Here is a 22,095-nt window from a genome sequence, read left to right as displayed (position 1 = left end):
AGACCTCACCCTCCACTTGGTGCCTACCTCGGCTCTGCCCAGAGGCTCACATCTTAACTTCCTTTGTTGAGGCATGTACATGATTTTAAATTCAACCTGTCTTGTTAATATCAGCATGTTACTTATGTATGCATGTTCCTAATGTGCTTAGTTATTATTGTGATGCTTCCTGTATACATTACTGGGTCATCGCAAGTTGTGGATGCGGGCATCTTGAAGCCATATTGTTTGCATCTCAGTCTTTATGTGCAGTTTCATTGATTCTATTGTACTTCTTTGTTCTACTGTGAATGCCTGCAAGAAACTGTACTTTGATAATAAATTTACTTTGAACTTTAAAAAGAGGATGTGATGGGTTGGATACAATGAAATATATCTAAGGAATTTGCAAAAGACTTCAGGGGATTAGAATAGAAATCTTCTAAGCAATGAGCTATGATTTGGGAATGACATATACATACCTTGATAATCAGTTTACTTTGAACTTTGAATAAACAGTTGACGTTTCAGAGTTGATGAAGGGTCTCAACTCGAATCATCGACTGTTTATTCTCCTCCATGGATGCTGCCTGGCCCGCTGAGGTCCTGCAGCATTTTGTGTGTTGACCTGTGTGGATTCCAGTTTCTCTTCCTGTGCTCTGCCACTTGTTCATTAATTAGTTTCCCTCTGTCTGTGGAGCTTTGCAGCTGTTTGTAATCCAGCTTCCTTGGAGCAGCGAGCGCTTTCAAAGTGAGAAGGAGGAGCTGAATGAAAGTAGTGCGGAAAGTGTCGAGTAATTAGATACAGTGGCCTTAATTGTGGTCCGACATTAGAGTCTTAATTGTTCTGCCTCCTGGAACGCTAGTCCAAAGTGTGGCAGCCCTAATTGCTGAGTCGCACAGCGTGTCTGTCTTGTGTACTTACCGCTGCCGAGTTCTGCTCTCCTTTCTGAGGAAGATTTTAGTTTAATGATGTAGTTTAATCCCCAAGTCAGAGACCTAGCATGTGGCCAATGGGGCAGTTGAAATTAAACTCTCTGTCTGAAGGAAGTGGTGTTCTTTCAGAGATTCCAAACTCAAGCTGAGGAGGAAGGAGGCCTCGGCTCTGTCCGCCAGAGAAAGCAGGATCTCCCAGTGGCCACACATTTTAATTCCACATCCCATTCCCATTCTGACATGTCTATCCACGGCCTCCTCTGCTGTCAAGGTGAAGCCACACTCAGGTTGGAGGAACAACACCTTATATTCCGTCTGGGTAGCCTCCAACCTGATGGCATGAACGTTGGCTTCTCAAACTTCCGCTAATGCCCCACCTCCCCCTCGTACCCCATCCGTTATTTATTTATTTATATACACACATTCTTTTTCTCTCTCTCCTTTTTCTCCCTCTGTCTCTCTCACTATACCCCTTGCCCATCCTCCGGGCTTCCCCCCTCCCCCTTTCTTTCTCCCTGGGCCTCCTGTCCCATGATCCTCTCGTATCCCTTTTGCCTATCACCTGTCCAGCTCTTGGATCCATCCCTCCCCCTCCTGTCTTCTCCTATCATTTTGGATCTCCCCCTCCCCCTCCCACTTTCAAATCTCTTACTAACTCCTCCTTCAGTTAGTCCTGACGAAGGGTCTCGGCCTAAAATGTCGACTGTACCTCTTCCTAGAGATGCTGCCTAGCCTGCTGCGTTCACCAGCAACTTTGATGTGTGTTGCTTGAAATTACAGCATCTGCAGATTTCCTCGTGTTCTCCGCTTTCAAATGATCTTTACTCAACTTGTTCAAGTTGTGCTGCTGGGAAGGCTACCTTCTGAGAATTTTTGATGTCAGCGTACAATTATTTAGTTATTTTTTATTTAGAGATACAGCATGGTACCAGGCCCTTCCGGCCCAATGAGCCCACGCCATCCCAATCCACTCATATGATCAATTTGCGTACATCAGCTATGTAGAGTTTTTATGTATAATGTCTTAAAATAATGAGGACAAAGAATGTAATGACGTCATCTTGTGCACCATGAGGCGGCCTGTCCTGGACTTAGTTCAGCCAGAGATACTCCTGAACTGAAGAATGATCTGTGATGATGAATCAGTTCCTGACGTGAACAAAGAATCGGCGATTGCAGAAGAGCTTCAGAGTAGGAGTGAATTGTGCAAAGAGCCCGCATGATCTCTAGTTTAACGGTCCAGTGCAACGAATGAGTCTGGCGCATCGCTGTGGAATTTTTATTCCCCTCTGCGGCGTGTGGCACATCGGGTGGCAACCTTGCTGTTTCTTTAGTATTTTTGACATTTAACAAGGTCAGGTTGCTCGACGCTTGACCCAGCACGGACGGAAAGTGTGCAAGGAAGGAGCTGGCCGGATTTGAACCCGCGACCACTCTCCTGGAAGTCTGGTGCTGATGCAACAATGGCCCGCAGATTGCTGTGGAAATCAGTCAGCAACTCGCAGGAAAGGTTTCAAAGGTCAAAGTCAACTTATTATTAAAATACTGCAAATACACATAAAATAAAGTAACGTAAAGCAGGAAAGAGAATGTATAATGAATGACAGGTTGTTGACATGAAAGAAAACCAGACTGATTACAGAGGTTTGAAGGTAAAAAGCGGTTTGTGATGTTATTGAAAAATAGACTCAGTTTAAAACAAAATACTATGAAGTAGCCTGGTGGTTAAAAAGACACAGGGCAGCATGGTAGCGTAGTGGTTAGCACAACGCTTTACCATACTGGCGACCCAGGTTCAATTCCCACCGCTGCCTGTGAGAAGTTTGCTGAGCGAGCCTATGGATGGCTGTGGATCAAGAGGTGACCAATGCTGCTGGGTCACAAGCCAGGGCCAGGTCAACACAGGCTGGGTCGCCGGGCCGCCAGGACACTGATGTCTGATATTAAAAGACCCCAAGTTACATCAGCAATGATGTGTCCCAGCCCATCTTAGGATGTATCTCAATATCATGAATCCAAGCCAGCTATAAGAAAAGGTTAAGCAAGTTCCAGGCACACCTCCTCTCTGCCCCCATTTTGTCAGCCCCCTGAAGAACAGTACATACTGTATCTGACTCTGCTGTCTCTGGGTCCGATCTGCTCCACATTTCTTCATAACGCAACCAATTCTTCACAGGATTCTGCCTATTGAACTTTTTCTGCATTGCAAGTGCATCCATCCTTAACGGTGGACACCAAAAGTGTAGATTATACTGCAGGGGCCGCTTTGCCAGTGCCCTGAAAGGTGTATTGAAACTTTAATCCTACATACACCTTGCCCCAAGGGCTAACGTTATATCAGTCACCTTAAATTTTAAATGTACCTTCATGTTCTCCACCTCTGTCACAACATTTTGGATTATTACTCTGTTTAAATGGTATTTTGATCGTTAGGCTTCCTTTCAGAGTGCAAAACTTCACATTTTCCCACTGTATTCCTGCAACTTCCTTAAGCTATTCATCTTTTCTTGCGGATTCTTTCTCTCCTCATCAGAACTGGCTAACCCCACCCATATTTGAATCTCCCACACAAGGCAATAATGTAGATTTTAAATAGTCTAAACCCCAGTGCTGATCCCTGGTAACACAGTTAATGATTATCAATCCCATCCATTTATCCCAACTCAGTTTTTGGTTAGCCATTCCTTTACCTATTCCAATTTATTATTCCATATCCTGCCTGCTTGTGCAGTGACCTGTTATGTGGTTACTTACTAAATGGCTCCTGGAAATGAAAAAAAAAATACATAGAGAATACAGTACAGTGTGGAACAGGCCATTCTGACTCAGTGAGCCGCACCACCTGGGTAACCCTTTTAACCCCAGCCTGATCACAGGGCAATTATCACGAAAATAAAAGGCAAAAAGATGTTAGTTAATAACAAGGTTAAATGAATAGGTTTTGAGCTGGGATTTAGAAGTGTCAACTGAGTCTGCATCCTTTATAGTTTTTGGTATAGAATTCCACAGTTTAGGAGTGTAGTTCAAAAAGGCTGACCTGCCAAATATCTTTTGAGGGAGATGTTTAAATTTACGAGAATACGGGAAGAAGACTTGGAATTTTGAGCAGGATTATAAAATGAAGTGATTCTGTGATGTACTCTGGTCCTAGACCAGTAAAAGCTTTAAAAACAAGTAAGAGAACTTTAAAATCAGTTCTAAAAGATACAGGAAGCCAATGCAGAGTAGCTAGTACGGCACTGATATGCTCCCTCATCCTGGTTTTGGTTAAAAGTTTAACAGTGATGTTCTGAATGAGTTGAAGTTTGTTAATAGATTGCTTTGGAAGGCCAGTAAAAAGTGCATTGCAGTAATCTTGTTCTCTAAGATATATGAAGAAAACCAGTTAAGGACACTATCTGAGGCAATCCCAGTTCTCGTGGCAATCTAGGAGAATGTTGTGGTCAATTGTGCTGAGCTTAAGGTAGCTGACAATCTTGGTTTGGGTCATCTCTGTGCCATGGTTTGCTTTGAAACATAGAAACATAGAAAATATAGAAACATAGTACAGGCCCTTTGGCCTACAATGCTGTGCCAAACATGTGCTTACTTTAGAAATTACCTAGTGTTAGCCATAGCCCTCTGTTTTTCTAAGCTCCATGTACCTATCCAGGACTCTCTTAAAGGACCCTATTGTATCCGCCTCCACCACCGTCGCCGGCAGCCCATTCCACGCACCACTCTCTGCATAAAAAAAACTTATCCCTGACATCTCTGTACCTACTTCCAAGTACCTTAAAATTGTGCCCTCTTGTGTTAGCCTTTTCAGCCCTGGGAAGAAGCCTCTGACTATCCACACGATCAATGCCTCTCATCATCTTCTACACTGAACCTGACTGAAACATTGAGACCTGACTGTAACTTTTCTTGAATATTGTTCTCATTCAGAACATTCTTGAGCTGGTTGAAAATGATTTTCTCAAGAATTCTTGCCCAGGAAGGTGAGATTTGATATTGGCCTATAGTTAGCCTGTGCTTCCCTATCAAGGTCTGTTTTTTTAAATGGGGATTTGACAGATGCAGTTTTGGAGGCATCTGGAAAATCTTCATTTTCAAGGGATGTGTTATTAATTTTCCAACCAGAATGGAAAACTATTAAAAGAGTCCTTAAGAAGTCTGGTGGGGACAGTATTGAGGCAAAAAGTAGGTTTAACCATTGTTACAATCTTGTAAAGTTCTGAATTAGAAATACTTGTAAATTTTGAGATAGTTGCCATCTTTTTATGAAGTTGGCTGTAGAGGTTACCAGTATCTGTCGCTATACTTTCCCTAAGGGAAAAAATTTTGCTGATAAAAATATTGTGAATTGCTCACATTTTGTGGCAGATGATTGACTGAGGGCATTATAGGTTGGGGCAGGGTTCAATGGTGGGTTGATAGTTCAGAACAATATTCTTGAATCAACACAATTCTCCATAATAATCTTTGAAAAATGGGCTCTTCTCAGAGAGTGTATAACAGCATTAAAGAAGCCTAGTTTTTCCTTAAGAATATTACGGTGGACTCCTAGTCCAGTTTTAGACCAAAAGACAGAACAGAACAAAGCCATTCGCCCCATCAAGTCTGCTTTGCATTTTTTTCCAATTCCTCTCAGCTATTCTGCATGATCTCTTGAGTTTGCGGACAGAATTGTTTAACCGTTGTGATGTTTCACTAAGTGATTTCTTTTTAACCCTATGTGTGGCCACTGCGTTTAATATATTTGCCAAGTTATTGTTGAAAGAATCAATCATTTCATGTATGACTAGTTTAGGTCACATGGGTCAGGTAAATTAGCGAGCTCAGAAAATTTATGTTATGTTGCAGCATCAAGAATCTGTTTTATAACTATAATTTCTTTCGAGGTCTTGTTTCCAGGCAGGAGGATTTGAAAGTGTACACAAAAATGGTCAGAGATAGTGGTATCGGACAGAGAGACATTAAGAATAGTCGACCCTTTTGCCATTACTAAAGCAAGTGTATTTCAGAGTTACACTCACAGCACGCTGGAGGAACTCAGCAGGTCTGGCAGCATCAGTGGAAACGATGAGTCGACGTTTCGGGCCGGAACTCTTCATCAGGATATATGCTGCCCGACTTGTTGAGTTCCTCCAGCGTGCTGTGAGTGTTGCTTTGATCCCAGCATCTGCAGATTATTTTGTGTTTGTATTTCAGAGTTGGTGAGTGGGCTCAGTGGCATGCTGGGTAGGATCTAGTCTGTCTAGTAAACTCATGGATTCAGCTGCCACAGTTTCTGTTAGAGCCATCATTAACATGAATATTGAAATCACCAGAGATGAGAATTCTCTCACAGTTCAATACAATTGAAGGTAAATCTGGGGGTGATGAATGATAACTCAGAAGACAGGATCTGTACCACAAATTTTAAACATATGTACCTCAGACATGAACAATTGTTAAAAGACAGTAAATTGCACCTAAAACGCTTTTTGATAATGATGGAAATCCCATCACCTTGTCCCTAAGCCTTGGTACACAGAAACTGTCATGGTCATTTAAGAGACAACTAGACAGGTATATGGAGGAATTTAAGGTGGGGGCTTATATGGGAGGCAGGGTTTGAGGGTCGGCACAACATTGTGGGCCGAAGGGCCTGTACTGTGCTGTACTGTTCTATGTTCTATGGTCAGGCAGGAGTGGGGGTTGTGAGGGGTGCAAGCAGTTCTAACCTGGACAGCTTCGGACTGTGGGAGGAAGCCAGAGCACCCAGAGGAGACTCACTATTAATTACCATTATTACACATCTTTGTCGCTACTTTTATTGGTTTCCACGCTGTTTATTGCATGTCCAAAGAATATGTGCAAATTTGTCAAACACAGTTTACTATTCCTAACACCACGGTCTGTCTGTGTAATTTGTTTGAGATTTTCTGATTGACCTTTGGTGAACAATGTGTTCCAGCACTTTTACAAGAGCAGGTTTTAGTCTAAATGGCCTATAATTTCCTGCTGTTTCATGCCTTTCTTCGGTCATAGTCAGAGAGCTCTATAGCAGAGAAACAGGCCCTTCTGCCCACCATGACCAAGATGGCCGTTAAGACTCTATCTATCCTAATCCCAGGTTGTGGGAACAGTTCAGTGATGGGGCGAGTGAAGTTGACTGCACATCAAAAGCATTTTGGCTCTCAAGCCTTTTGGAGCATTCTGAAATTGTGCAATGCCTTAAATAAATCCACATTCTTTATTTGTACACTCTAGGAGACTGATTCATTGTCCAAGTCACTCGTATTTCCCTTACATACAGTGTAATTTAACCCCGGGCAGAATTTCAACTCCTAAAACATTCTCTGGCTTTCGCCCATTGTGAAGGGAATTATACCCTCTATCCATTGCGAATAAATCAGCGTGTGACAGTCTAGGGACAGGATTCTGATTGGAATGGATTAGAATAATCCCTGAATAATTTGTTTTTGAAGGAACTTTATGATTTTCCTCCTGCCTGAAGGTTGCTTAATCCTGGCTCACCTTGCCTCCAGTTGCTGCCTAATTAATGCGCAGACTGTCTTTCTCCCAGGATTTACTTGCAGCAGTATTCTGCAGTTTAACCTGAAGGCTCAGGTAATGCAGTAGAGATGCTGACAAGAATGAACAAATCTTTGTGCATTTTGATACACTCTTGCCAGTGCTTCTGCTTATGGAGAAAATACTTCCAACAGGAAAATCTTGGAGATGGAAGCTGAACTGACCTTCGTCCTATTTCCTATTATCTTTTACCTACCACCTCCTCAACCTCCTACGATAATGCTGTGACTGACACCCATGGTAGCAGTGAGAAGAGCGCATGGCTCGGAAGGTGGGGGGTCGTTGTTGATGGATGCTGCTATTATACAACAGTACTCCATGGAGATCTAAATGTTTTGACATACATGTGACAAATCGTCATTTTTAATCCAACAATATCTTTGTATACTCCCAGCCGTGCCCTTTGCTCTTCTGCCAGCCTGCGGGATTAACCTTTATTCTTCCAGTTGCTCCCTGTGCCTTGTGGCGTGTCGGGCAGCAATCCTGCCAACTCTTTAACATTTGCCTGTTTTACCTTGATGCTCAACCCAACATGGATGGAAAGTGTGCAAGGAGCTGGCTGGATTTGAACACAGGACCACTCACCTCTGAGACTGGATACCAGTACACCACCGTCGGCTTCCAGTAGAGTTGGCAAAAGTCAATTCTGCGAGTCCACAACATGTACTGAGAAGAGATCTTTGTCCTCCTTAAAATCTTTTATTGTATTGCTTTTCCTTGGATCCTAGCTTCAGCTATGACCCAGGATGGTTTGGGTTAAGTTGACTTCCATCTGGCTCTTCTGACATTCAGCTAAGTTATTTGCCCTGTTTTCCTTCTAGCTGTCAAAATTCCACCTTTTGGATTTTGTGAAATTCCCAAAATGTGGCCAGCAGATTTTACCCTGTCCTCACCACTGACAGTTTGAAAGCATCAGCTGCCAGGCTGACAATTCCTTTCAGTCTCACTGGCAATACTGACATGTATCACCCAACTCAATTGTATGTGGAGCAATTCAGCTGATTTTGATAGAGGGCCTGTGTGGAACTAGAGTCACACATACCCCAGACCAAGTGGTCAAAGGTAGCTCCCTTCCCCAGCTGGAGTTTGGCAACATTTCCACAGTGTTCTCATCACTTGTTATATGTGACTAGCAGGTACATCAGACTAGTTCCTGGGATGGTGGGATATGAAGATTTCAGTCAGCTAGACCTCAACTGAATAGCATTTGCAAGATAAACAGGTACAAAAACTTTGAAAGGTACACAATTCTGTCAGAACTCAACAGACTGGATGAGAGGAACTTGTCTCCCCTGCTTGAGAGTCTAAAACCAAGTGTGGCAGACATTGAATATTGGTGTAAAGGCTGAAAATGGATAAATTTCTTCACTCAGTAGGTCTTGAACCCACGGAATTCTCCGCTGCAGAAGGCTGTGAAGGCCAAGTCACTGATCAGTTTTTTGGGGATATGGAGAGAGAGCAAGAAGGTGGTATTGAGATAGAGGATCAAGTATGACCATATTGAGTAGGCTGAATGGGCTAGATGGTTCTGTTTGTCCTTACTTCTCGGTTGCTTCTTGATTTAATAATCTAAAGTACATTGGTGAGATCTGTTGGTGATCCCTGCTCACATAGCGGTAAAGGGTGGTGGTGGGGAAGGGTGGAAGTGACATCAATACGTACAGATGGCATCAATAGGCCTGGTTCAACCATTTTGGAACATTCTGGAACTTACCACGAAATGGGCTCAGCTAAAGAAGATAATTAAATGTTTCTTTCCCCTCTGATTCCTTTTGGACTTCTGCTGGAGTGGGATTTGCAGTCCTCTGTTCCCTTTTCCCTCAAGGTGCCCATTTCACTGTGAGCCCCAGTCAAAAGCATTATTGGGACATTGATCCGTTCTGAGCAAGGTCCATCTTGATTGGCAACTCCTCAACCCATGGATGAGAAAGGGAAGGGCAGCATGTGCACAGTAACGTCTCATCTCTCAGCTTCTCCTCCAAGTCACACAGCATGCTGACTGTGATTTGATGTGGTTCCAGCTTTTCTGAGTCTCCATCTCGGAGATGCCTTCTGTCAGCACCATGGGAGCATGTGGATGCAGAAGTCTGTGTACTACTTGTTGGCGATGCCTCCCTACCTAAGGAAACTGGCAAATAATAACTTTTAAAAAAGAGCTGATTGGTGTTTAGTGTTTTTTGTAGGATGGACATGGTGGTCAGATGCTACACATTGAACAGACAGGAGATGCATAGACACTGATTAGAAATACTGTCCCTGCATAATTTTCTTAATTTACTTAAGATTCCTGGACGCACAAATTGTTTTGTAAATCAATTGAAACAGAACATGCTAGAGATATTTAACAAGTTAGACAACATCTGTGGAGAAAAATCAAAGTTGACACTTCTAGTTCTTTTTGACAGTTTGACCTTCTATCAGGTTATTGGATCTGATGAAAGGTTATCAGTCTTAAACGTTAGTTCTGTTTTTTTCTCCACAGATACTGCCCAACTGTTGAGTATTTCAACATTTTATTTTGTTTTTGTTTTAGATTTTCAGCATCAGCAGTTTCTTGTTGTTTGATTATATCGTTATGTGCGCATATATGAATAATATCAGGTTTGTGTGGAATGAAAGGATTAACATATGAGGAGCATTTGATAACTCTGGGCCTGTACTCACTGAAGTTTAGAGGAATGAGGGGGGTCTTACTGAAATCTATCGAATATTGAAAGGCCTAGATAGAAATGGTTGTGGGGAGGATGTTTCCTTTAGTGGGAGAGTTGAGGACCAGAGGACTCAGCCTCAGAATAGAGGGGCGTCCACTTAGAACAGAGATAAGGAGGAATTTCTCTGGCCAGAGGGTGGTGAATCTGTGGAATTCATTGCCGCAGATGGTTGTGGAGGCAAAGTCATTTGGTATATTTAAAAAGGAGGTTGATAGTAAAGGTGTCAAAGGTTACAGAGTGAAGACAACAGAATGGTGTTGAGAGGGATAATAAATCAGTCATGATGGAATGGTGGAGTAGACTCAATAGGCCTAAATGCTGCTACGTCTCATGGTTTTATATATAATCCTGCCCAATTTATCCTTCCTTTTTCTTTCCCTCTTCCTTCCTCTTCTCGTTTTCTCATTGCCTCGGCCTGAAACGTCGACTGCACCTCTTCCTAGAGATGCTGCCTGGCCTGCTGTGTTCACCAGCAACTTTTATGTGTGTTGCTTGAATTTCCAGCATCTGCAGAATTCCTGTTGTTTCCGTTCCTATCTCCTTTTGTTAGGGTTCTACACAAGCACTCTGATGAATGTGCGGTAGATGGCTGGGCTTGGACTTTTTTTACAGATGGGTATTGAGGAAAGGCACAATACTACCCACAGGAAGCACCTGTTACTGTCACTGCACAGACTCTGTCACAGGGAGACAATTGCTTCAGTGAGAATGGAATGCAATGACGTTCCCTTAGTTACCTTCACTGTTTTGCGAAGTTACAACTCGGTGACTGGTCAGTCCTTTGTTTTTCAGTGCTGCTTGTTTTTTTAAATCTGTTTTCTTTCCTGCAGAATTAAATGTGTTCATTGACCTGCTGGTTTCTGTTTCTTGTAACATTTTCTGCAAGAATCTCGGCACTTCATCTGAATTGGTTGCAAGTTTACTATGTAATGCATTGGGAAAAAATATTATTCCAGTGAGAGAAAGATGTGGTATTCCAACCATTTTTACTCCTTGTCTTCCAGCATCAAGCTTGTGGTGCAGATTAAATGCTGCATGCTGTTTCAGATCAGATTCCCCAGTCTGATACAGCCAAGCAGCCTTGAGTAATGCCTACCTAAGACCAGATGCAAGATTTTGCCTTAGGTCAAGTATACAGTCCACTCCTGGGTCAGGCTCACCGTGAGAGACCTCCTCCTCTGCACAGTATGTTCCTGAATTGCCAACTCTGAGCCTTTGAGGCCCCTTTTGGAGTAGGCTTGGTGGGCCAAATGACCTAATTCTCTTCATATATTTCATAGTCTTATGGTCTTGCAGGCCACACACCAATTTGTCAGTAGCCTTTTTAATAGATGCAGCAACTCTTACAGCTCCGCTCTGACATGGTTTCTACAGAAATAGCGTGGAGAACATTTTGTTTGGTTGCATCACCATTTGGTGTGGAGGTTCTGGTGCACAGGATCGCAAGAGACCGTAGAGGGTTGTCGACCCGGCCAGCTCCATCATGGGCACAAGCATCCCCACCATCAGGGACATCTTCAGAAGGCTTTGTCTTTAAGAAGGTGATATCCATCATTAAATTCCTAACCATCTGGGACATGCTGTCTTCCCATAACTACCATTAGGGGGTGATGTACAGGAGCCTGAAGACTCAACGTCTTAGGAACAAGTTCTTGTCCTCTACCATCAGATTTCTGAATGGACAGTGAACCCATGATCACTACCTCACCATTCCCCTTTTGTATTATGTACTTATTTCAGGTTTTTATTGTAACTTACAGTAATTATTTTTAGGTCTTGCATTGTACTGCCAACACAAAGAAACCCAGCAGATTTCACAAGGCGTATCCGTGACAATAAACTTCGTTCTGATTCAGATTCTGGCTCTGGAGCACATAGCTCATACACATCCACATGCTGGGTTGAACCCAGACTGAGGTTGCTAATCCTCCCTCCCTATCATTCTGCCTGAAGATTCCTGACCTCTACCAATGTCCTGCAGGAACATCCACCATTGGCCCCTGTGGAGCAGGTGAGAGAGGGGCCTTTTTTCTTGCCAAGGTGCGTTGAGACAGATTTTTGGCATCCTTTTGTCAAAAGGTCAGTGCAAACGTAGAGCATGGGGTCTGTACTGAAACTGCTGAGTGTGTTTGCTGTTGTGTGCTGGGGCAGCAGGCTGAGGGTAGCAGACACCAACAGAATCAACAAACTCATTCGTAAGGCCAGTGATGTTGTGGGGTGGAACTAGACTCTCTCTCAGTGTCTGAAAAGAGGATGCTGTCTAAGTTGCATGCCATCTTGGTCAATGTCTCCCATCCACTACATAATGTACTAGGTGGGCACAGGAGTACATTCAGCCAGAGACTCATTCCACCGAGATGCAACACAGAGCATCATAGGAAGTCATTCCTGCCTGTGGCCATCAAACTTTACAACTCCTCCCTTGGAGGGTCAGACACCCTGAGCCAATAGGCTGGTCCTGGACTTATTTCCTGGTATAATTTACATATTACTATTTAATTATTTATGGTGCAACTGTAACGAAAACCAATTTCCCCCGGGATCAATAAAGTATGACTATGACTATATATTGGCAGATGGTCCACATAATGTATAAAGCATCAGGGTGATATGGTAGTGTACTGGTTGCCATAATCTTTTATAGATTATGATAGTGATAAGGATTCAATTCCTGCTGCTGTCTGTAAGGAGTTTGAATGTTTTCTCTGTGACCATGTGGGTTTCCTCTGGGCATTCCGGTTCCCTTTGACATTCTAGCAAGACATACGGTTAGGGTTAGTGAGTTGTGAGCATGCTGTGTTGGCGCTGGAAGCATGGTTACACTTGTGGCTGCTCCCAGCATAATCCTTGGACATTGTTAGACATCTACATAAAAATGACACATTGCACTCGATTTTTCGATGCTTTGATGTACATGTGACAAATAAGACTTATCTTTAAAAATGTGTATTCAGTGAGGGCTACTCTGATAAGGAAACATTAGAGAAAGCATTTAAAAGCCAAGAGTAGTCACATTTTCTTCTCAAGTTGCGAGTCCAGTCACTTGCCAAGAACAAGTGAGAGCACAGGAACATGATTTAGCTGCTGCCAGGTCAATGTTGCTCCATCTCCTTCCTGGTTTGGGTACTCCACTTGGTTCTGAAAGCATGCTTCAGCTTGCTCTGTTCCAATTTGCCAGTCTGCCTCGCTGGGAAGGCTTGGGCCTTGCAGTGAGTGATGTCAAGGGAAAGATGCTCTGGGCATTTATTTGCTGGAATTCAGAAGACTGAAGGGTGGCCTCATTGAAATCTATCGAATGGTGAAAGGCCTTGATAGAGTGGATGTGGAGAGGATGTTTCCTATGGTGGGAGAGTCTAAGACCAGAGAAAACAGCCTCAGAATAGAGGGGCTATGAGATGAGGATGAATGTCTTCAGCCAGAGACTGGTGAATCTGTGAAAATCTTTGCCACAGGCAGCTATGGAGACCAGGTGTTTATGTTCATTTAAGGCAGAAGTTGATATATTCTTGACTGGTCAGGGCATGAAGGTATATGGGGAGAAGGCAGGAGATTGGTATTGAGAGGAAAATTGGTTCAGCCATGATGAAAGTGGTGGAGCAGACTCAATAGGCCAAATGGCCTCATTCTGCTCCTTTGTGTATTGGTCTTTTGTACACTGCCAAGCAGGCCTGGCCAGTTTAATGCTGCAGATGTTGGGAAGCCCAGTATGTCAGTCACTATCGCTGCCACTGGTAACAACCCTTCCAGGGAAATTGGGTTTCTTCAGAAGCGAAACATGGTTAAACAGCGACGGTGCTTTGGCATTGCGAGGTGGCTAATATTGTGTCTGAGCATTGAACGTTCTCAGTAAAATCATTCAGTGAGTAATGAAATGAGGAGTTGCAGTCACTGGCATTCCAAACTTACGTGTTTTTAAAATTGCAAATGATAACTGGTTGACAAAACAAGTCAAGACACATTTGTACTCTCACTATTTATTGCTGCATAAGCAAGAATTAAACAACGCAGTTAGGACAGGCATCATTTTCACTAATGTATTTAACCTTTGTGTGAATCGGATTTTGCCAAGGTCTGATGTACTCCCATCGTTACTCTGCACAAAAAAAAGTAGATGTATTGCTTTGCTAATCTGCCCTGTATTATCCTGACTAGGAGCTGCAGTACACAAGCATAACCCAGCTGCTCCTGTTATGCAAACAACAGGAATTCTGCAGATGCTGGAAATTCAAGCAACACACATCAAAGTTGCTGGTGAACGCAGCAGGCCAGGCAGCATCTGTAGGAAGAGGTGCAGTCGACGTTTCAGGCCGAGACCCTTCAGTTAGTCCTGACGAAGGGTCTCGGCCTGAAACGTCGACTGCACCTCTTCCTACAGATGCTGCCTGGCCTGCTGCGTTCACCAGCAACTTTGATGTGTGTTGCTCCTGTTATGGCCCATACTTCAGCTGGAGGGTGGGGGTTGTTTTTATTTTTACTTAGTGATACAGCATGGAACTGACCCCTCCGGCCGTTCGAGCCGCGCCACCGAACAACCTCCAACTTAATCCAAGCCTCATCATGGGCAATGTGTAATGACTAATTAACCTGCTAATTGGTATTTTTTTTGGACTGCCGGAGGAAACCAGAGCACCCAGGGGAAACCCATGTGCTCACGGGATTGAGTCATGTGGAGAAGTCCATTTGGCCCACTCAGTCCCTGCTGCTGTTTATGATTCACTTTCAATCTCCCTGTTCTTTATTTGATGTGGTGGAGTTTTGACTGCGTTCTGATCTTTTGTCAGCCTCTGGTACTCGATGCTAATGAGCATGTCTATTCTGGAGACTGGGTGATGAGCTCTGAGCCCACCTTGTTGCAAGTCACAGGTTGCTGAAAGCAGCTCATTCTCCTGCACGTCTGTAGACATAAGAAATGCTTACCTAATGTAGGACTTCTCTCAGAAGGTTGATAATTGTGTCAAACAAAACAGAAGAGAAAAAAAGAATGCTGTACTATGTAGAATGACACCATCAAATAATCAGTAAATCTTGTGAAATAAAGAAGATAACAGACATCCCCGAGGCACCAATCTTGTTTACTCCTCCCTTTCTTCACCTCTCCCATCGCTCCCCACAACACCCGATTCATCTACCTATCATTCCCTCCCCAAATGGTTCCACCAATCACCTACCAGTCTCTGTTCGTTACGGACTACTATAGAGAACATGGGACAGCATAGGCCTCTTGGCTTACAATGTTATGCCAACTTCCCCTCCCACATAGCTCTCCATTCTTTCTTGTTCCCTCTCAGCCCTGATGCTGGCTCTCGACCTGAAATGTTAACTCGCAACTTTTATTCATTTATTGACACACAGCACAGAATGGTCCTTCCAGCCCTTCGAGCCACACTGCCCAGAATCCCCCGACTTAATCCTAGCCTAATCATGGCACAATTTACAATGACTAATTGACCTACCAATTCGTACCTCTTTGGACTGCGGGAGGAACCCGGAGCACCCGGAGGAAACTCATGCGGTCACGGGTGAACGTACAAACTCCTTACAGGCAGCTGTGGGAGTTGAACCCAGCTCACTGGAACTGTTGTGCTAACCACTATGCCACCATTGCCTACACCAATGCTGCTTAACCCACTCTGTTCTTCCAGTGTTCTGTTTCTTTTTGGTAACAAATTCCAAGTGTCTTCAAGGAAGGAGCCTGAAATCCGAACATCTGACCTGTATATAAATCCAGCTGAACTGTTTGATTGATGCTGGAAGTCTTCTCAGTATGCCTATTGGAACAGACTGACGAGTAAACGGTAAATAACTTGCTGATGAATTCCTTCTATTCGCACCACTTGAAGCATATTCCCTATGATAAGTAAGGTACAGGACATGTTGGGAGGAGCGTTAATCTCCTTCACTGAGACTGAAACCGCATGTTGAGACTTTATAAAGCACTGGAGAGGCCTCCCCTGGAGTATTGTGAGCAGGTTCGAGCCCCTTATCTTAGAAAGGATGGGCTGACACTGGAGAGGGTTCAAAGGTGGTTCACAAAAATGATTCCAGGATTGAATAGCTTCTCATATGAAGAGCGTTTAATGCTCTGGGCCTGTATTCACTAGAATTCAGAAGAATGAAGGGTGACCTCATTGAAACTTATCGAATGATGAAAGGCGTTGATTGAGTGGATATGGAGAGGATGTTTCCCATGGTGGGAGAGTCTAAGACCAGAGGACACAGCCTCAGAATAGAGGGGTGTCCTTTTAGAACAGAGATGAGGAGTAATTTCTTTAGCTAGAGAGTGGTGAATCTGTGGAATTCATTGCCACAGGCAGCTGTGGAGGACAAGTATTTATGTATATTTAAGGAAGAGGTTGACACATTCTTGATTCATGAGGGCATGAAGGGATACAGAGAGAAGGCAGGAGATTGGGGTTGAGAGGAAAAATGGATCAGCCATGATGAAACGGTGGAGCAGAATCAATGGGCCGAATGGCCTAATTCTGCTCCTATATCTTATGGTCTTATGATAATGTAACAAGGGGCTAAGTTTCTTGAGTCAAGAACCGAACCATAAAACATTAACTGGAACAGAATTGGCCACTGTTGCATCTTCTCACTCCTCCCATCACCACCAGAAATCATAGCGATTTACTTGGTTTAGTATGGAATGGTGTGCCTGGACTTTTCTGGGTGGACTTTATAATAAGACTCTAGCAGACAGAATGGTCTGTATGCTGAGCCCTTAATGAGTTAATGTTTTGTGAACTCTATTGTAATGAAGACTGCAATTGTACATCATATAGTTAGCTGTGAGATGATTGACCGGTCCATCTGCTTTTCTATTTTTGGTTGGAGAGGTTGGAATACTGGAAAAGATTTGGATTCATAAAGTATCTCTCCATTTTCAAACAGCTTCATATTCAAGGAATCCCTTTGAGGTAAATGGCTGGAATATCGACAGTTCCCAGCTCTGTGGAGGGTGGGAAGAGGGGGGCATCTTGTGGCTGTGTAGTTTGACTCTGGTTACTACGTAGGTTAGAAGCCGGCCTGTTGGATTGAGAAACATCTTCAGACATGTTCGAGAGGCTGAATTGGACTATTTGGAGCGCATTTATTTTCCAATGAACCTGGCCCTTTCTTGGCTTACTGTCATTAGCTCTTGCATTTGCAATTCTACCAGCTTGCTGTGGCCAAGACCCAGGAGCCTGGCCTGTTCATTGAGGAACCTTGCAGACAGGACCTTGTATATTAATGAGGCAGGGAGCTGAGGAAGAGAATTCAACTGCTGATATACTAGCTGGATACAGCACAGCAGAAGAATGCTTCCATTGACAAAATTCACCCCCCCCCCCCCCCCCCGTGTCCCCATCCCACAGTACAAACTGCGTAATAAGCTTAAACCAACTCTTCCCTCCTCTCCATCAAACACAGAGATCAGCCACTCTGCTGTTGAGCTTCCAGGATTTAAGATGTGCACAGGCATTTTAACACCTTTGCACAATCTTCTGCACGTTGATCCGTGTCTTTATTTTCTTCTGAAACCTTGCATGCTAACAGGCCCTTCCGGCCCAACGAGCCTATGCCAACCAAATGCACCCACATAGCTAATTGACCGACTAACCTTTATGTCTTTGGGCTGTACGAGGAAACCAGAACACTTGGAGGAAAACCACATGACCACAGGGAGACTGCACAGTACAAATTCTTTCCAGATGATGGAAGGAATTGAACCTGTGTCACTGGTACTGTAAAGCATTATGCTAACGTAATGCTACAGTGCCACCCCGCCATGTATACATATACTTTTTCATAAATTTTACAGTATTTCTTCATTGTCCTATAAATGCCTGCAAGAAAATGAATCTCAAGGTAGTATATGGTGACATAGATGTACTTTGATAATAAATTTACATTGAACTTTTAACTTTGTTTTGATTGTGTGCCCTTTTTAAGCTGTCTTGGGTGATGAAGAGTGGCAGGGAGGGAGCTGGCTAAGGCTGGAAGGAGGAGGTGAGTATGGTTGTGCTACTAGACCCAGGAGAACCAGGAGAAGGCCAGTCAGATTCATTCCAGTAGCACTTTGATCTGGCCACTTCATCATGGAGGAACTCGAACAAAGCAAGTGTAGTAGGAGAAAGTAGGGCGGATACTGGTTGGAAACAAAGTGAGATGGACTCTGAATTGTCTGGGGTTAATAGAGCAATGCATCTTAGATTGGCCACATCTTAGATTTTTGTCACCAAGGTGATTTGTTTAGCAACTGAAAACAGTCATCTTCAGTGCAGTCCCTTAGTAATGGCCTATGTCCTCAAGTCTCTGGAGTGAAGGCACAGAGTGTGTATGCCATCATTGTTCTCTGATGCAAAGACAGTGGCCTGAAATGTTAAATTGAATTCTCTCTCTGCAGGTGCTACCTGATTTGCCAAGTATTTACTCCTTATTCTGCTTTTGTGCCATGAACACTGTGGATCTGGAGTCATTGATATGTTAAGATTCTTGTTATGAAGTTCAAAGTACACATTATCGAAGTATATATACTGTATACAACCCTGAGATTTATCTCCTTACAGCAAAGAAACATATTCTCAAAAACTGTCAAATACCCAATATATAGAAAAAAAACAAATTGTGCAAACAATAAAAGTTAGCAAATAACATTCAGAACGGAAGATCATGAAAGTACACAATCGAATGCACAGATATCACTTCTGTACTGTAGTTTAGAGGTGACGGCATCCCCACCCCAATTTCTTATGCTCATATTATTTCTGCTATTGTGTCTCCTTTTTAATTACATTTCAGCGGGGATCTGGGCATACTTCTACTCCCATCACCATCTTCTCAAAGAATGTACCCTGCTTGATTTCTGTTGGTCACAGACAGATGCTGCATGCTGGTAGTTAACCATCTCAGGTCATTGGGTTGTCTTTGCCTCTTGACTTCCCCTTTCTTCCCAGCTGGTCTGTTGAGAGTAGCCAGACACAGAAACAGGCTCTTTGTCTCATTCAGTCCATGCCAAGCTATTCTCCCTGGTCCATCAACCTGAAACTGGACCATAGCCCTCCATATCCTTCCTGTCCATGTACCTATCCAAATTTCTTTTAAATGTTGAAATTGAACCCACGTCCACCTCTTCTGCTGGCAGCTTGTTACATCCTCAATGAGAAGAAGTTCCCCTTAAACCTTTCACCCTTAACCTATGACCTTTAGTTGTAGTCTCACCCAACCTCAGTGAAAAGAATGATGAGCCTGAACCTTTCCACACACACTCCTGTGTTTGCCTTCTCCTCTGTATCACTGCTTTGCTCCTGTTGATGTGGATCTCAATTTAACGAGCAGACAAGAAGAAGGCTTGCACAGAGCTCATTTTGTCAGTGCTGGCATTGATCTGAGAGTACAAATGAAACATTCATCAGCAAAGGCCCTTTTCACTGTGCTGATTCAGAGCACTGCAAGCGAGACTACAGCATCCTCATTTGTAAACACTAAGCTAGATATCAAAGCCTCACAAAAAGCATCTTGAGTGCCGGTGCTTTTGATCAGTGGCTGGCAATATCCATTGTCATCTGGACTGATGCCCAAGCATAATTGTTTAGCATCACGAGAAGTATGTAAAGATTGACTTTATTCAAATAACTGGAGTGGATTGGAGGTTCACACAACCAGGTTCAGGAACAGTTACTACCCTTCAAGCCATCAGGCTTCTGAACCAGAGTGGATAACCTCACTCACCACAACACTGAACTGATTCACTTTCAAGAACTCTACAGCTCATGTTCTCAGTGTTATTTATTATTAATATTTTGTTTTTCTTTTTGTATTTGCACAATTTGTTGTCTTTTGCACATTGTTTTTTTTTTGCCCATCTTGGCTTTTTTTAATTGATTCTATTGTGTTTCTTTGTATCGACTATGAATACCCAAAAGAAAATGGATCTCAGGGTGGTATGTGGTTACCTATATACCTATATATACTTTGAATACAAAGTTACTTTGAATTTTGAATTTTGATAATTAGAGAGGCGTTGAAGAAAAGTGCTTTCACCCAGAGAATAGTGTATGTTTTTGTCTGGAAGGGAAACCCTCGCTGTGTTTGTAAAACATATATTGGATGATATAATCAGCAAGGCTATGGCCTGAGTGCTGTGGACTACGATTGAGCTCAATAGCTCTTTGTCTGACCTTCTTTACTGCAAGTTTCTGTTTTGAGGCAAGATTAAACATGATAATGACTGGCAAGCCATTGGCCTTCTTAAATCTATACATTTACTGTATTTACTTTGGAATAATTACTTAAGTGTGGAAAGGTTACTGATATTAAATATGCATTGGTTCCTGTTGTCTACATTTAAATGTATTCACATTTAAATTGTTTCAATTCTTTCCAATAAAGTATTTTGTTTTTGATCAACAGTAAGACCTTTATTAATCTCAGGACTTTGCAAAGTACCTTACGGTCAATAAAGTACTCAAATGCAGGAAAACAAGGAGGCAATTTTTAAATTCAGGTTCTGAGCAGTGTGCTGATGACTAAATACTCCATAACATTGACGTTACTTATTTATTTTATTTAGAGATGCAGCACAGTAACGGGCCTAGCGAGCCCCCACCACCCAATTACACCCATGGATCCGTTTAACCTACTAACCCCATATTCGTTGGGATGTGAGAATTAACCACAGCACCTGGAGGAAACACGTGTGGTCATGGGGAGGACATATTACAGACTGCGGTGGGTTGCTGGCACTGTGATAACGTTATGCTAACCGCTACGCTACCATGCCACCCCTGTTTTACCCCAGGAAGCTATGGGTTCAGTACACATTCCGGGGGTTCACTTGATGCTGTTATCACCTGTGCTACATTGCAGATTAAGTTTCCCAGGTGCTTTACTGTCCAGGCTGGCAGCATGATGGAGTCAGCAGAGCAGTGAAGCCTTCCCCTAGGTCCCTGGGCAATATTCGTCCTCTAGTCAGTGATGTAAACAACAATTAGCTGGTCATTTACTTTTGCTCGAGTTGGGGGCAGGAAGAACAGAAAATGTTGGCAGTCTGAGTGCAAGTGTTGAGAGAGAGTCTTCGTTAGAAGCACTGTTAATTTAAGGAACAGTCATCTCTGCAGTGTGCAAGTATGTATGTACAATTTGTCTCTAATTATCAGCACTCGGTCGAGGAGGTGTGGAGTCTTGCTATTAAGTCAGAAAGTAGTGTGAAATTTTGGTGTATAACACCTCTATTACTGGACTGCATTTTAAATGGCTAAAATATGTAAATTAAAAGCCATTAATAGATCATCTTTGCCTACCTAACATGACTATAGTAAACCTTAAAGCTGCTCAGATCAAAGAATTTCAGTGAGGAGGCTGCCTTTCCTCTACGTTTATTTTTTTTCTGTAAATGCCCCAATGCATCATAGATTCTGTTTGTCTCATTTGAATCAGAATTAGGTTTATTATCACTGACATACAGTATGTCATGAAATTTGTGAGGTTGTGTTCATGTGTTCAACGTCCATTCGGAAATCAGATGGCAGAGGGGAACAAGCTGTTGCTGAAACATTGAGTGTGTGCCTTCGGGCTTCTCTCCCTCCTTCCTGGTGATAACAGTGAGAAAAGGGCACGTTCTGGTGCTGGGAGACCTTAATGATGGACATCGTCGTTTTTGAGGCATTGCTCTTTGAAGATGTCCTGGATACTGCGGAGGCTAGTGCCCATGATGGAGCTGACTAATTTTACAACTTTCTGCAAATTACTTCAGTCGTGTGCAGTTGCCCCCACCCCCACCCATATCAGACGGTGATGCAGCCAGTCAAAATGCTCTCTAATAATATCTTAAGAAGAAACTAAAACAGTCATGGGTTCATTGACTGTTTGGAAATCTGGTGGTGGAGGGGAAGAAGCTGCTTCTAAAACTTTGAGGGTGCTGAAT

The 22,095-nt window shown here is 43.1% G+C and overlaps 1 protein-coding gene across 7 annotated transcripts in view; it reads left to right on the top strand.

The window, feature by feature from the left end:
• Positions 1-22,095, top strand: part of plxna4 (plexin A4) — an 811,940-nt gene that overhangs the window by 181,018 nt on the left and 608,827 nt on the right. The window lies entirely within an intron of this gene.

The sequence above is a fragment of the Mobula birostris genome, chromosome 23 (assembly GCF_030028105.1).
Source record: "Mobula birostris isolate sMobBir1 chromosome 23, sMobBir1.hap1, whole genome shotgun sequence".
Taxonomy (NCBI): Eukaryota; Metazoa; Chordata; class Chondrichthyes; order Myliobatiformes; family Myliobatidae; genus Mobula; species Mobula birostris.
This window is presented reverse-complemented; position numbering and strand designations above follow the sequence as displayed.